Genomic DNA, 18,250 nt, shown 5'->3' with positions numbered 1-18,250 from the left:
ACATCCTCTGAACATTTGGTGTGAAGACCGTATAACAAATTTCAACCATCTAGCTCAAAGCGTGTTTAAGTTAAGTTCAACTTTTTTTTTTTTTTTTTTAAATTTTGTGTTTGCGTCTGTTTGCCGCAGACAGACGGACGGACATTTTCCAAAAATGTGTTTTTCACCCTCAGGGAGGAATGAAACGAGATGATTCGTCAAAATCTCGAGTTCGAATTTTCCGATGATTACTGTAGTTTATACTACATATACGAGAAAGTAGAAAATACTATAAAAGTAGACAGTTTGCTACAACTGATGGTATTATGATTTAGATTACGCAAATTTTCTTCCAACTATTTTGGTAAAGCTATCATCAATCCATATCGGAGTATGCGAGTTTGGAGAGGCATGTGAAGCACTTAACTGATAACAATTCAGTTAGAAACAAAACAAATTAAAGCGATTGCTATCACGAATCTGGAATAAAATTTTTAAACTCAGTTTGGGAAAAAATTAACTAAAAAAAAGAAAAAAAAATGGCAAAAGAAAAAGATATTTCGACAGATCTTATTTTAAATTAGGGAAAATGTTCCATTATAACCTCAAAATCATTGAAAATGAAATGAAAATTTTGGATATATTAATTTTCTTTTAAATTTAAAAAAATTTCTGGAAAAATGACTACATTTCCTAAATTTCTCAAAATTAAGTACATTAAATAAGGTATACAAAATCAATTTAATTAGAAAGATTACTGGTTGTTCTGGCTTTTGATGCATGCTTGAGTTGGTCTCTTGGCGTTTTTTTGAATTCTCGCCAAACCAGTGACGATAACGTTGCCAATGTGGCAACCTAGACAGATTTTTTATTTCTTTTTATTTTATTTTTTTATTTCTTTTTATTTTATTTTTTATTATATTTATTTATTATTTTATCTTATTATTTATTTATTTATTATTTTATTTTATTATTTATTTATTTATTATATTTATTTTTTATTATATTTATTTTATTTTATTTATTATTATTTCTGGCCACGTATCGTTTTTTAATGAAAAATAATAATAATAACAAATATTCAATTAGTAGTCAACTTGGCGAGATTTCAAATAAGTCGCCAAGAGGTGGGCCCATCTAGGATTTTACCGTTTCTTTTTTTAGAACTACTAGAAATGTTATTATAATCAACTGCTTGTGGAAGAAGATGAAGCACTTAAAAGAACATAAGACATTAATTCTAAAAATTAATTTGAGTATTTAGTTGCATTGCATTTTGTAAGATGATATTGGTTTCCCAATGTTACTAAAAAAAAGCAAATTCTTTTTAAAAATTTGTAAATATTTCTTAAAAAAAATTCATGAATATTCGGAAATTGATTTCTAACTGGTTACATTTAGAAATTTTACATTAGGGTATACAAAGTACAGAGAACGTATTGTAGTAATCGAAAATTCATACTCGAGGTTTGTCAAATCTCTATATTTTCAGTTTTGTTATTATGTCTGCTTGTCTGTGAACAGATTAATTTCAAAAAGTTTTGAAAGAGACGAATGAAATTAAGTATATGGATTTAAGATCAAAATGGAAGATTTCTGCTAAATATTAAAAGAAAAGAAATTCATTCAGAAAAAATATCTATTTGAATTCAGGTGAACTCGATAAAATGTTACGAACTGATAGATAAAATTTGTTACTCTGGTTTAGCATCTGAAATGAAGATTCCTATAAAATTTTGAACGAAATCTGTCAACTAGTTGATTATATGTCGTTCCATATTTTCACATGCATGCACCTGCAATAGGTCATAGACGTAATGATTTAAATTAATGAAATTCGGAATGTGATTTTGTGACAATAATTATACTTCCGTGTCAAATTTTGCTTTTAAACGTTCGGAAATAAATCGCTTCTAAAATATGTATTCGCTCGATATATTCTCTAAAAATGATATATTCAGGTCAAAGATCTATATTTCGTAACTATTGTTTATCAATGCCATGCAAAGCATTCACAGCATTATCAAAATCTATAGTTTTATACAGGGAGGGATGATAATCTTTAATTGGAGAATAAATGAAAAAGTTTTGAAAGACTACTTCCATAGATTTTTTAGTACAGGTAAAGGATAATGAGACTACTTTCGCGCGTATTAATGGATCTTACATTAAATAAATTAAAAACTACGCATAATCACCTAATTTCAAAGACAATTATAGTTCGGAAACGATTAGAATATTTCCTAACTTCTCACTAAAATTTTTTAATAGATATTCAGAAATTGGTTTCAAATCTTTTTGTTTTCAAGAAAAAAAAATGGCAGACGAATAATTGAGTATGTATCAATGAATTCTATTTGAATCAATTCAAAGAGATATATAATTTCAAAGACAATTACATTTCAGAAACGATTTGAGTATTTTTTAACCTTTCATTAAAATATTTTGTTAATATTCAGAAACTGGTTTCAAACGATTTTATTCAAGAAAAAAAATGGCAGACGAATAATTCAGTATGTATAAATGAATTCCATATTGAATCGATTCAAAGAGATATATAATTTCAAAGACAATTACATTTCAGAAACGATTTGAGTATTTTTTAACCTTTCATTAAAATATTTTGTTAATATTCAGAAACTGGTTTCAAACGATTTTATTCAAGAAAAAAAATGGCAGACGAATAATTCAGTATGTATAAATGAATTCCATATTGAATCGATTCAAAGAGATATATAATTTCAAAGACAATTACGTTTCAGAAACGATTTGAGTATTTTTTAACCTTTCATTAAAATATTTTGTTAATATTCAGAAACTGGTTTCAAACGATTTTATTCAAGAAAAAAATAACAGACGAATAATTGAATAAGTATAAAGGAATTTTACATTGAATCAATTCAAAGAGACATATAAGTTCAGAGACAGTTTCCATTCAGAAGCGATTTGAATATTTTTTGTAACATTTCATAAAAAAAGGACATTATAAACATTCTGAAACAAGTTTCATCTGCTTTTTTTGTAAAGAAAAACTCGGAAGGGGGGAAAGAAAAGAAAGAAAGAAAGTTTCTGTATGCTTAAATCCTGCTTTCAATCAATTCAAAGCGGCTCATCATTTTCGGAGACAGTTACGAACAATTTCCATTTTCTTCCATTTCACGGAATTCTTCGTTTCCCTTTAATGCGTTTCGATCAAAATCAAATTCTTCCTAATTCTGAAGAATGGAAACTTTTTCTACCTTTAGAGATCTTTGAGATGGAGATAAAGAAAGTAAGAGAGCGAGGGAAAAGAGATAGAGAGCCCGTGTCTGGGGCGCTGGTGTACTTTCTCGTAATTCTGTCCAATCGATGTAGTTTTGCGAGTCCGGAAGAGAGAGGAACACCCCTTCAGTTCAGTTTAGTTACTCTTTGCCAAACGAAGAACAACTTCAGAGAACTCCGGAGAAACAAGTGCGAGAAAACGTGCGACTCGTGCTACGATCTCTCGTCGTTTTTTTATTTTTCGTTGTTTTGTTCGAATTATTTATTTTTCGGTTTTGGTCTCTTTTGATTGCATGTATTGATTAGAAGTGGAATGTTTTGGAGACATGTGGTCAGAAGATTTGCTGCAATAGACTGGGAGGCCGGTTTTTGAATATTTTTTAGATATATTTCAGAGTGATGTTTTGATTTTCCTTTCTCTTAGAGAAGATTTGTGCGGAAAAAGAGAAAGGCCTATATTTTCAGGTATGTACGCTGCTATTTTTTTTTCATTCGATTTTGTTGAATTTTTGTGATTTTATTTAGGCTTGATAAAGGACTTTTAGATAGATTTTTTGTTACAAATTTCTCAGTTATTTTTTATTTTTGCCATTTAGCAAAAATATTTCTGGCTCAAAAAATCGTTCTGATATTAAAGAAATAAAAATATGAATAAAAATAAATTTTAGATGTAAGTTAAAAATTAGAAATAAAAAGTTCAAAACATTTTGGATAGAAAATATCTAACAAAAATTTTTATTTAATAGTAAGAACTTTCTCAAGAGAAGATTCTTAAGATAATTATAAAGCAAAATTTCTTAATGAAAGTTGGAAATTTTAGACTTTTGTGCTCATATTATGCTCCAGTTTATTCATATTTTATTGTAAAAAAGTATTTCTAATTTTTCAAATAAAATAAATTTCAAACTTCATTTTAAAAGTCATTCGCAAAAGTCATTTAAGTCATTCGCAATACTTTTAAAAGATCTTTGACTTTTTTCTTTAATTTTTAAAGCACAATGAGTATCTATGATCGATAAAAACATTATATGAATAAGTGAATAAAACTACATAGAAAATTTATCCAAAACATTATATTTCTACAAAATATAACAAATGATAGGATGCCTTTTATTTATTTAGGTTTTTTAACATAATTTATCTTATACTATAAGAAATATTAAATATTAATTATTAAAATATCAATGGATATAATAGGAGGAATTCAATTATTAAAATATAAGAGAAAAGATAATAAGAATTTAAAATATTTAATTTTTTCTACTTGCATATTATATTTAAAACAAGTAGAAGAAACTAAACATTCCATTTCATTTTAAGGATATTTCAACGCAAAATTTTAAAAGAAAAGTTTATTCATTTAAGACTTAGCAGCCTATGAATATATGAATTTTATTAATGATATAAGAACAATTTTGAGTTATTTTAGGTTTTTATAGGTTTATCATATTTATTATACTTATAGGTATATCATTTTTATCACATTTATTTAAATTTGAAATTTTTTTTTTCAAATAAATACTTTTGTTGTTTGTAAAAATTTAATAATTCATCAGATTTTTTCTAAATTTTTATATTTTCTTAGAAAAATCTCTTTTATTGTTGGTAAAGTTTTAATAATTCTTCAGAGAATTTTAAATAACGATAATTAATGATGTACGGCATTATTTCTTTTCAATACCCACAGAGTTGGAATCTCTTCAGCAGTTTCAGCGGTCTTACATCAAGTTATCGTCTGAGAGTAGAATTATTATCTTATATATATCAGACTAGAAAAATTATCATCTAAAATTAAGTGAAACTAATATTTTCGTTTTAAATAATATCGCTAAAATTAAAAAAAAATTATAGCCTTGCATGGTTATGAGGGTCAACATATTTATATAATTTATTAAATTAAAAACTCCGTTTCGTCGTCCAGGGAATTAAATGCGCAAGCAAAATGGTGTTGGAAATGTTTAGTTTTATTCATTAGGCATTTTAATAATCTTTAAGATACAAAAAAAATTGGAAAATATCTAAATATATAAAGTACTTACTTTTATTCCAAATAATATAAATGATTTTATCAGAGTGTTTTATCTTACAAATTTCAATTTATAAAAACATCTATTAATTATTATTCTTTCCAATGAGTTATTGAACGAGTTATTAGAAATTTGAAAATCTTGAAAGTGGAATAAAATGTTTTGAAGTTAGGGGGAATTTAAGGACAAAGAAGATATTTATTTTTTTATAGGGATTTATTCATTATTCAATAGATTAAGCGATGCTAAGAATATAAGAGATCCTAATATTTTGCTGTTTTGTAAAGGGCTGCTCTATTATACTTTGCCATTTTATTAATTCATAAGTCTCTGAGATATTATGTAGATTTTTGGTTTCATCTGAATTCAATTTTAAATGGCGCCACTATAGTTTTCATATTGCTTTCAAATGGGCGTGAATCTAATTTAAAAAATATCCCAAAGTTATTGGATTCGTTAAACTGTTAGAATCTTCAACATATATGTTGTAAGATTAAACTATAAAATCAAATCCATAAAATATCCACTTAATATTTTTGACTTCTGATAAAATTTAATTTTTGACACATCATCAGAATGCTGATAGCCTGTTTCGATCACTTTAGTATGCCAGCCCTGGGCCAGAAATATAACAAGGAAACCCGTTGATAGGTTTTCAATAATCATAGGGTGCTATACCTGGAAAGTGCCGATTTTGGAAATTAGTTAATACTCATAATCAAATTACAGAAGAAACTTTAGAAATACATTGGAATTGGTTTATCAAGCGAGCAAGTTTGAAAAATTATATCTAACTATTAACATAATGTTGTTTATAACTTGAGATAATATTTGTAAGTTGTGATATGCGGGTTGTATGATGGGAAAAATGTACGAATTGCTATACAGGACAGATCTCTGATCTTTGCACTTTGTAATATTTGATAATTTGAACTTTGTACTTTGTAAATATGATTTTTTCTGTGTGTAGAAAATGCTCATTAAGAAGAGATTTTTCAAAATTTTAATTAATTTCTAATTAAATATTAGTGAAAATTTTAACATTCGTCTTCAATAGTTTCGTAGCATATTATTACAAATAAATTATTTTCACATCATTTAAAATTCAAAAAATTAAATTTTCACTTATATCAGCTTTCACTTCCATATAATTTGTCTGATAGGAAATTTCTGATAATATTTTAAGTATTACAACAGCACTTTTCATTGTTTTAGTTACTGTATTCATATTCATAAATGATAATATTAAGCCCATTTTGTTATGTGTTATCGGGGATAAATAATTAAGAGCAATTTTAAAATTTTGAATAAAGTCTATGATATTTTCATGTTGCAATTTTTGCGCTAAAGAATTGAATCTCCTTCGAGTTATTTACCATGTTTTTTTTCTCTCACTAAACGTTCCAAATGACTTTTTTATTTTTTTACCATCTCTTTGTGTGTCCAACTTTGATATAAAATGTTTTTCGCTTTTTGTGGGAGTCATTTTTTACGAAAAATCAAATACCTACTTTATATATCACTTTACGATAACAGATGTTTCATCAGATATCTGTTATTTTATCAAATATCTGTTCATATATTTGAATTGATATTTTTGGATTCAAATATCTGGGTATAACAATTAAGATATTCAGTACTCTAAAGAAGAATTTAAAAAATTGTAATTAATGAGCGCCAAACCTTAGGTTTCAGAATTTTTAGAATAGTCATTTTGTACCACAATTAATCGAGATTTGAAAAAATTATTGGTTCTCTTGTGATGTTGAACAAAATGTCCAAGTTATTACGGTTAATTAAATATAAGCAGATAATCATATAGAAATCATATAGACAAGTTTAAAAAATTAGCTAAATTTAAGTAAAAAATGTTAACATTTGAAGAATTTTCTTTCTCTAATTTTACTTCATATAGCATATTATCCTTTTAACTCAAATTTAATTAAACAATATCTTTTCTTTTTTGAGCTTTTCTAAAAACAAATGTAATTTTGAAATAATTTCATTATGTCTAGTATTCTATATGTATATTAAATTATGCTTAAGGTAAAAATTGTTACAAAAACTTTAAAGGGTAAACTTTTAAATAAATGTAAAACCAAATTTAGCTGATAGTTATTCGTTTAATTGATACTCGCTGAAACCGAATTTTTTTTAAAAAAAATAATTAATCCAATTTTTAATTAACTAAAACGAACTAAAAATGAAATTAACTAAAAATTAACTAATAGTTTTAGTTAAATAATTTATAAAACTTAAATAATATAAAACTTATTTAATTCACTAATAAACTAAAAATGAATCAAAAGAGTTTTTTCTAAATATCCTCGGGATGTAAAAACCATTTTCTCAACTTGACAAACTGTGAGAATGACACACAAAAAAAAGGAAACAATTTTTTTTCAGTGAAATCTATATAATTTCAGTGAGATTTTTTTATTTAATTTTGACACATTTTTTTCAAAATTTTTTATGCAGTGGCTACTGCAATAGATTTTTATTATTCACTCGCTGTTTGAATACTCGGTATACGCTATAAAGTTGACTTTCAAAATATAACAATAATTAAAAGGATGAGCAAATTTACATTACAAAAATATTGTAGTTTCAAGGCTTTTTATGCATAATTTCGTTTCAAATTTAAAAGAAATATCTCGTATTTTGTAGTATTTTGATATGAATTTTTGATGCTAATTCAGAAAATGACAACACAGACTATAAAGTAAATAAGGAATTTTTTGAAAAACATAGTAACGTTATCATGATACGCTATTTCAAACTAGAAGTTCGTTTTCACTTTCTTTCATCAATTCATTCAGAACTTCTACAATTCTCGAAATTATATTTCCTAAATTAATTAGTATCAGACTAAATACATAGAAAAAAAAGCTTACTGTGATTTATAACTGTATTTATATTAGAGATTTATAACTGTATTTAAAATTGCATGTTGCACAAAATTTTATTTTAACATAAAAAAATCTCTGGAAAAATCCTTTATATAAAAGTAACTGGAAAATATAAGACTTGTACAAGAATCAATGGAAAGTGGGAAAAATCCCTATGAATCTTTTTTTTTTCTTCTTAAAAACCATTAAAAGAACAAAATTCTTTAATTTTTTAAATTTCAAATAAAAGTCTAATTCCTATAAGAGCTTCATTTAACTTTAATTAAAATTGACTTTAATTTTTCTCTAAATTAAATTTTCTTTTCTTTAATGTTTCTTATACTTATTAGGGTAGCTAGGGGAAAATAGCGTCAGAGAGGGTTTTACCTTTTTATCATATTTAAAATTAACACTTTCAGAGATATTTTTGAATTTTTTTTCGGGAAATTAGCGTTTATTCTAGTTTAAATTCATAAAAAAAAAGAACGCGCATTTACAACCATTACTCTCATTATACATTACATCTGTTTAAATATATTGATTTAACCCTTTCTAGGGCTGTGGAAAGTATGCTTCCCGCCAAATTTATCAATCTTTGTATGAAATTATGTAGGTTGGCATCAGTTCTGACAAATTATTTTAGAAAGACAGAAACTTAGATGCTTTATTTCTTTATCTCACACAAAATGATGTGTCTTGATTTGTTACTTAATTATTAATTAACAAAATCTATTAATTAATCAAATTAAATTCATCTAATAAGCTAAATGAATCCCTTTTCTTATTCTAATTTCAAGCCTAAAAATATTTTAATATAATATGACTAGAAAAAAATGGCCCTTTAAAGGGTTAAAAGATAAAAATCTCTTGGGGTTCACTTAAATATTTCTAGTTTTCTTACGCAGACTAGAATGTGAATAAGCGTCATACATAAAATGTGCCATCTAATTAGAAGATTAAATAAATTTTTAAATAAAAAGGTTAAAAAAATGTTTTAATCATTACTTGACTTCCGCGGAGGGGGGGGATACTCATATAAGGGGTTGGAGAATTTAAGGATGAATAGTTCTCTCTTGTTTCATTGATAAGTAAAATAATGCTTGGGATCTAACTATCTCCAATACAATGACGCTACATACATCTTATGGGAGGTGTAGTACTGTGACGAGAAATAGCTATTAGGATTCAACTTTGATTCTGATCTCGGAGAAATCAGGATAGATGATAATAATTCTAGATAATTTATATTATCTGGAAAGAGGAATTCCACCATGATTACATTACATTGAACCCCATTTCAGACTTTCAGTGTGAGGTACGAAAATTTCTGCATTCTGATAGTATAAATGAATCAAACTGTATGTGAAATGATATAAAAATATACTCCAAAACATTATTTTATACTTCTGAGAAGCTTTCATTTTGGTTTATTGTATAATCGATATTAATAAGAAAAATAAAATAAAAAAATATTACATAAAAATCACAACTGGCTTTCTGTGTATGAATTTTAAAATAAAATGATAAAATAATTATAGCTAAAGAACATAGTCCCATAAAGAGGTAAAATAAAAAAATTTTTGAAGGAGGTAAAAATAATATTAAATTGTGATATTTCATTTTTATTAAAGATGGATTGTAAAACATTGAATACGTAATCTTAATGATTTTTTTTAATAACAAGAATCTTATAAATATAAACGAGTAATTATTGTATATATATAAATTTATTTGTTTCGCATATCTCTGAAACGGCTCTAACGTTTTGGATCAAATTTTATATTTAGATAAAGTTTTGCTTTTTAAGTTTATCTATATATGTGTCTTTCCTGAAAAAACGTGATTTTACACACATTTTTTTATAAATATATTTAACATCCGTTTCGCAGTGTGGGATGTGTTGAGGGTCCTCGGTCCGAATCGCGCCTTTTGCTTTGTTTTTTTACTTATGTATTTATATTTAATATTGTTGCTTTTTAAGTTTATCTCTATAGGTGTCCTTCCTAAAAAACACACACACACAAAAAACCCAAGAATTTACACAGACACACACATAAAAACATTTTTTTTTTGTAATTAACTATTTTTCTATTTGCTCTTATGCTGAAGATGCCATATAGCGCCCTCTCGTAAATTTTTGCGGTACTCACATTTCGTTAAGACCCGATTTCAGCCTAGTAAAACTGCGTGCAAGGTCAAAAATATAAGCAGTGACAGATTAATTGTAAAACGAATACTGTAATACAGCAGATTGTTTCGAACAACATATTAAATTAAGAGTATTCGTGATTCTTTTTTATTGAAGTGACAATTCACATGCAGGTAAGACTTAAAAATTTTCATTTGTATTCAGTATGTCATTCGTATCTAAATATTTTCTCAATCCCCCCCCACACTATTTTACCAAAAAAAAAAAAAAACTCTGTCGAGTGAAGGTTAGTTTTCTAGATAATGGATCAAAATTACGAACAACAATTAAGAAACAATAAAGAAAATGATGTAGATTTTCGCTTATTTATACCACATTTGCGCACTAAGTGATTACTCGTTCAAAATCGAGTTACTATGATTTGCAGCGAGAAACCTTCAGAAGCATTTTTCACTTTATGGTTTCTGGAAAAAAAAAATAGATATTCACAATCAAATTCTAATTGTACTAACACATTGATTTATAGCTTTAGTTGCATCATTTCCTCGAAATTTTAGCAATGACAAGGTGCTAACTTTATGGACTGGGTAATTAGAACTCCCTAATCTTATTAGACAAACTAGCATTAATAATTTACTGGCTATTGAGACGTCTACAATAATGAAAAATCATTATGGTGCTTTGTTTTCGAAAAGAATTCGATTGAATATTAAGGTATATAGAAAAAAAAATGCATTTCGAAAACTTCGGAGCTGCTGTATAGATACAGAGCACAGACTCATGGAATGAATAAATAACATGAACCAGAAAAAGAATGACAAGCTATTTTCTATTTCGATCCACGAACAGAAACAAATCAATCACTGCCTCCCACACCAAGTAATTCAGGATTCCTTTTTTTTCACATTGAAAGAGTATCTTTCAGCAGCTTGCCATCGATTTAATATTGCGAAGAATTTAGAAATAAGAAGAAGAAAAAAAGAAGAATGAAAAGACTCATCTCTATTTTTGAAAAGAGGAGATGAGAAAATACTATGTGCCCAGCTCGACAAGTTCGGAGATTCGTTGTTACTTTAAAGGAATCGTTTATAAAGTAGAATTTCTTCTGCCAATAATCCTTGTTCCTATCTCTGTAGTATCCGAGGACAAATTTGAGGGGGCGTCTTACGATGTAGTAAGGGAAATGCTATTTTCTTTATTGTGTTATAAAGCATACTAAATTATATTTTGCTTCTCATTTTTTTTTATTAAAAAGAGTAAGAAAACCAGCAGAAATGGTCTCTCTACTACACTGGTGGGCAAAACTTAAGCAACGGGTGCTTTTTTTGCCATAACTCTATGAGAAATCCTCTGACAGATAAGAAATTTAGAAATGTGAGACAGCATTTAGTATTTAAACGATGACGAAAGCATAGTTGAACAAAAATAAATACAACGCATATAGTAGGGATTCAAACAAAAAAGGCTTTATTGAACTCATAGGAGGAAGAACAAGAAGAAGAAGCAGATGTTCCTTAGTATGGGATATGATATCCCCTTACTGCAATGGTTGCTTCGCATCATCTCTCCATACTCAGCACCAGATTGTCCAAAGGTTCTTGAGGTAAGAGTGCCCATTCCTCAACCAGCTTCTGTTTCAGTTGTTGTGTGTTTACCAGATGATATAAGTGTGCCCGAAGGTGTCTCCCCAAAGCATCCCACTCATGTTCTATGGGATTTAAATAGGGAGAAAATGCTGGCCAGTCAAATCGAGTGATATCTTCACTTTCCAGTAGCTGCTGAACATCAGCAGTCCGGTGTGGTTGTGCACTGTCATCCATAAAAACGAAGTCTGGTTCAATAGCACCTCGAAACAGAGGCATATGGGGAAGGATCACCTCCTTACAATAGTGATCTACGGTTACAGAACCTCTGTCGAAAACGTGGAGTTCAATCCGCCAGTTCAGCATAATGCTTTCCCGATGACAACTACAGGACCACTGTAGCACTCTCCTTCCGTGATGTTACTGGGATGAAACAGTGTCCCGACCTCTCTCTAAATCAACTGGCTTTTAGAATCACTTGTAGCACTGAAATAACTCTCATCTGTAAAGATGACAGACTCCATTGATGAGATATCCAGTTTTTGATGATCAACATTCAAAGGGATGCAGCGTTCAGGACGGTGGGCGAATAGGCCATCTTTGTGAAGGTGGCTGGTTACAGTAAAGGTGACACTTGTCGCCCTGTTGCTGTACACAGTTGCTGAACAGTGGCACTTGCTGATTGGTATCGGGCTCTTTCCGCCTGCGGGACGGTATATCGGTCGTCCACTGCAGTTACCTTTCTAGAGCGGCCACCAACAACCTTTTCTAACAACTGTACCTGTGGTTTAGAAGGCTTTACAAGCGCGCGAAACGACGCTTTTTTGATTCCGAACTCTTCAGCTGCACTGGTCAGAATGCTCCCCTCCTCCAGCTTTCCGGTCATTCCTACACGTATGAAGTCATCCAGGTGATTTATTCTACCATATTTTACGAAATAACTCACTTGCACTTGCAGCGAATATCTTGAATTACGGTTTCCGTTCTTCCTTTCGTTGTAGTTTTGAGCTGCACGTCCCGACTATACACTTTTTATGTACACTCACGTCACCGGTGTTTTGTTCCTGACATTTGCATACGCATCATCTTTCTACTGAATTGCATGTCCATTGTACTGACCGCAATAACCCCTTTTCTGCAATTTCAGGACTACCTGTTTAAAATTTACATTGTTACACACCAGTGTATATCGTATATTCTTTAATAAAAGAGTTATACAAAAACTGTATTGCATGGCACTGCCGTAAAATAGTTAAGAAATATGAACTTTTGACGTAAATATAGGATTTTTACTTTATCTATCGAGAGTTATTTGGCGATTACACCTTGATGAACGAAAATCAAACTTATATTTTAGAAGCATACTTCCCAACCGATAGAAACATAAATTTGACTCAGGAGCAGAATTATACGTCATAAAATCTCACACCAAATTTGATATATTTAATTTATTGCGTCTTTGAGTTGTCACGTTTACATGTTTCTGAAAGTACAGACGGTGAACCCACTATTTAATTCAACTTAAATTTGATAGGTGTTTATCTGTGTACCAAATCTCATCTATTTAGCTCTCTTCTTTTTGTATCTATCGTGTTAAACCATATTTGAACAGCCAGATAAACACGCTTCCTCTAAGCAGATTTGTCCCTAAATTTAATAGAAATCTACAAATTTGATATTAAGACCGTATACCAAATTTCATCTATCTAGCTCAAAGCGTTTTTGAATTATCTTTGTTGCAGACAGACAGACGGGCATTTTCTAAATATGTTTTTTTTTTTAAATCCAGAAAGGTCTAAAATGCGGATATTTGTCAAAATCTCGAATATCGATTTTTTTTATCGATTACTACTATTTCTCTGTACTACGTATACGTGTAAGTAATGAAAGTACTGACTGAGACATTAAATGGAGAAATTACAAAAGTTTTTTCGTAATTTCTTTTTATACTAATATATAAGAAAAATGTATTGTAATACCTATATACATAAAGACAAATCACCATTACACAAATCTACAGTTTTTGACCAATTTTAGTAAAATTTAGCTCATATGCACTTGAATGCAAGGTCATATTTACAAAATCTAAAAAGTAATTAAAATATGTAAATTAAAAATTAAGTTTCTGATATTTTTCTGCAATATTTTAAAGTTTTAGTTCAGTTATATCAGCGACTAATTTCAAAGCAACACTAGGCTATTTTGAGACAAAACTCGTAATTTTAGATGACGGGGATGGCGCCTGAGCTAGCATCCCCTCTCCAAGCTTCCACATCGCGCCAGCGGGAGGGCATTTGGCAACGACGGATTTGGCCTGCACCAGTCCAGTTTACAGAACAGCTCTTTGGTGGAATCAGATCTCGAACCTGAGACCGTCCCTAAGATGAGACCGTACCACCAGGCTGCCATGACACTGCATTATTTTACGAAAACGTTATAGCGCAAAACATGATTTTGACAGTGTCTTCAAAAATATCTATTTTAATTATACTAGTATTAATTCTTTACAATTATTTTCTCTAATTTTATGACATTTAAGTATATAATTTGATGTGCAATTTATAACAATAATTATTGTTATGTAGAAACTGAAACTAATCATATTGCCCATTAAACTATTCAGTCGCTTATTTTTGTCAATGTTAAAGTAAAATCAAAAAAGTTCTTTCTAAATATATTAACTCCAATGAAAGAGTTTCACTTCCGCTTTTCTTTCTTAATGTGCACACTATTTTTTATTTGCACCCGTGGGAGATTGTTCTAAATTGATTCCATAAAATTCATATTTTTTAGTCTTATCAAGTAGCAAAGGGAGACTTTAAATAAATAGATTCCATATCTATAATTTAGCAACCAGAAACACTAACATTCGAGTGGAAAAGAGCTGATCGCCGAAGGCGCCTAACAAGTTCAGCCGCGAGATTTTGAAGAATTTTTATGATGTAGACAAATACATTGCCAGGCCTTTAACAAAAAAAGCTGATTCGATTCATATTATTGGTATACAATTACCAACTTAAAAATTTGATTTAAAAATAAATTTCTTGAAATTTTTTGAAAATAGAGACAAAAATCAATAAAATTAAAGTTGGCATAGATAAAAGATAATATAATTTAAAGTTACTTTATAAAAACTAGGTAAATAACATCAAATTTTTAATAAAATAACAAAAATGCAATATGAAGGTTTTATGAAGCGACAAAATCGGTCTGACTTCCATCACGAAGATGAAAAAGTTATTGCAAATTGTTTAAAATGCTTTTAAAAATTTGTTAAAGTTACGGAAAAAATTATTATTTAATTAAATTTACATCATTGGAAGGATAATTTTTATTTTTTAATTTTAAGATGACTAAAAAAACATTTTTGTAAAATAATTTTTACGCCATCTTAAAATTTAAAATAATCAATGAAAACTTAAAAAAATTTGCATAATATATAATTAATTAAAATTCTAATTAAAATTTAAAAGAAATAACTTTTAAACGCACATCAAATTAAATAGAGCGTGCTAGATTGACGCTTTTTTAATGAACGAGAAATTATTCAACTGATTTTACTTAACTAGTGACAGAAAATATACGCTACACTTCTCTCTTAAGCATAATGGAGATGCAAAAAAATATTGCGATTTTATAAAATATCCAGGCTATGAGTGAGGTTTAAATTGAATTCAGTTGAATTAGGAGAGTATGGATAGTGTTAAAATGTGTTATAGTACGAATCATAAGAAGTATACATTATTTCACAGACATTTGTCATTGAATTCAATAAAATCCGTCCTATATTGCGAATTATGGCACTTTAGAAGCCCGCTGACAGTTATCTGTCAGCGATTTAAGCCGAGGGAACGTGTCTTGCTTTTTCAGTAGCGCCAATTAGAGCCAAGAGTACAACTTCGCTACTTCATGCGTCACATTTGCTTGTACAACCCCTTTTTACAGGGGGGCATATTCACACAGCTCACAGATAAATACAGAAGAACAACCACGTCCGAATCGGGATTCGAACCCGGAACACCCAAAGGTAAAGACGCGCTACCCCTATGCCAGGACGCCGGTCAATGAAGTCTAAATTTACAATGTGTGGTTTATAATTACTTTGCTCTAATTACAGTATTTGATGTGTTATCAGATAAGACTTACAGTGAAATGATAAGATTTACATGAATACATGATAAGATTTAATGAAATGATCGACTCTAGTTGAGCATTATTGAAAATTACAATTACAAATATGTCAGAACCGTTAAGTATGCCTACTAATATAGATGGACATTAATAAATGTCTAAAGGATTTATTCCATTCTTATTGGATTTCTTTTTCGAAAAATATCTCATCCTTTTTTAAAAAATTAGACTTTGTTTTAGAGATGAGACAATTAATTGGACAAAAGAGAAAAAGAAATGTTGAGTAATTCTTTAGATAATTGTTTTCGAAGATGATTCCACAATAACGAAGACGAAGTAAAGCAGAATTTTTGGACAAAATGTAATAAATAAATAATTTACTTTAGAAAATACTAATGCTCATTATAAGACATCGTACTTTTGTAGTCTGAAATGAGATAGAATTAAATCTCTAAAGTAAAAAAATATTAGCCCCGGACACAATCCCTTGGCATGTTTCAATGAAATGGAGAAAGTAATTTGGAAACAACAACTTTTCGCAGTCAATGAAACAACAATAACAATTATATATATATATATATATATATATATATATATATATATATATATATATATATATATATATATTGTTACGAATCTGTAATGCTGCTTCCCAGCATAGTTAGTTCCATCAACAAAAAGAGTTTTACAGTCATCTGTATTGGACGGAGTCCGGTGTCGCGTCGGAGGTTCCAGAGCTTGGCGACCATTTGGCGACGAATTTGGAGACTTTGGCGCCAAAATAGATTATACCCGAAACATCGAGAATTTTCCCGAACCGTCCAGTAGGAACCGAGATACGCCTCGAACGTTCCTGCTTGGTTGAGAGGCTTCTAGCCCCCACCTCCTGAGACCTATATAAGGAGACAGCCGTAGCTGCCAGGGTAGAGTAGTTGGAACCGACGCTATAGAACTGGCCTTCCAGAGAAAAGCGGAGCAGCGACGGAGGGAAGCTAGAGCTGAAATAAGCTGTGTGCTACTGTCTGCATTAGAGTCTGTTGTATGCTGCTGTTTATGCTGTTTTGTATGCTGTTGTTTGCTTCACGTCTCGGCTGAAGATAATCGTCTTCTGTGCTGTATATAGTTGTCGTCTTTGTGCTGTCCTGTGCGTCTTCGTGTAGATAAACGTCGTTGTTTTATTTTCTACTGCCGCCTGGTGATTGAGCTTTCTTCACACCATATAACCCCCACTATCCAACAACGAACCCCGAAAATTCCGTAACAATATATATATATATATATATATATATATATATATATATATATATATATATATATATATATATATATATATATATATATATATATATATATATATATATATATATATGTATATATATATATATATATATATATATACATATGTGTGTGTGTGTGTGTGTGTGTGTGTGTGTGTGTGTGTATCATGTCATATTGGAAACAAGGCGATCGCCGCATTAATGGCATATCGGGGGATGAAATTATTGTGGAAACTACAGCATTTTCTTCAAACAGCATCGAATGATTAAGCGAAAAAATACTAACTTGGAAAAATACCCAATATGGGATGATTGAAAGATGATGCAAATCTGAGATATAATATAAATAATTTAAAAGCAAAGTGATTGATAGATTAAAATCTTAGTTTATACTGGAGATAAAAAAAAGACGGAGAAACTAAACGGAAATGTGTGTCACAAGAGAAAAAGAGAAAAGTATGCAAGACAGACTTTTTTCTCCGTGTCGATTACCGAAAAAAAATCTTACCATAAATAAATGAACGCAAATATCGTACGAGTTATGAAACTTTAGAAAAGTGCTTATTATTGTTCCCAAAAGAGAAATAAGAACTTTTAAATGTGTACGATGAAGAAACGATAAAATGTCTGTAAAGAATATTACATTCCCCCCCCACCCCTCTACATTAATGTCATCCCTTGATGAGCAAATAATGCTTCTTCTTTCACATTCTGCTTTGCATTTTATTTTCTCCTTTACTGTTGTTGCTTTATGATTTATTTTCTCTGTGTTCTTTAACTTGTAACTTTTTATGCATTTTTCATTCATGTATTCTACCTTTTTTACATGCTTTAGGCCATTTTCTTCTTTATTCCGGCTTACTTCCGGTTTCCACTTTTTAAAATTTTGGTTTTTGTTATCTTTTCAGTGATATTGAATTAATTACTATGAAATTAATCTTTTAATTTATTAATT

At 29.3% G+C, this 18,250-nt stretch overlaps 1 protein-coding gene across 1 annotated transcript in view; it reads left to right on the top strand.

The window, feature by feature from the left end:
* Positions 1-3,391: 3,391 nt before the first annotated feature.
* The window catches only part of LOC129984790 (uncharacterized), a 200,254-nt gene continuing 185,395 nt past the window's right edge, over positions 3,392-18,250 (top strand). The window contains exon 1 of the mRNA XM_056094746.1: positions 3,392-3,705. The gene's annotated coding sequence lies outside the window, so the exon portion shown is untranslated. The remainder of the gene's footprint in view (positions 3,706-18,250) is intronic.

Source organism: Argiope bruennichi, chromosome 9, assembly GCF_947563725.1.
Source record: "Argiope bruennichi chromosome 9, qqArgBrue1.1, whole genome shotgun sequence".
Classification (NCBI taxonomy): Eukaryota; Metazoa; Arthropoda; class Arachnida; order Araneae; family Araneidae; genus Argiope; species Argiope bruennichi.
Note: the sequence above shows the minus strand (reverse complement) of the source record. Positions and strands in the feature narration are given on the sequence as shown.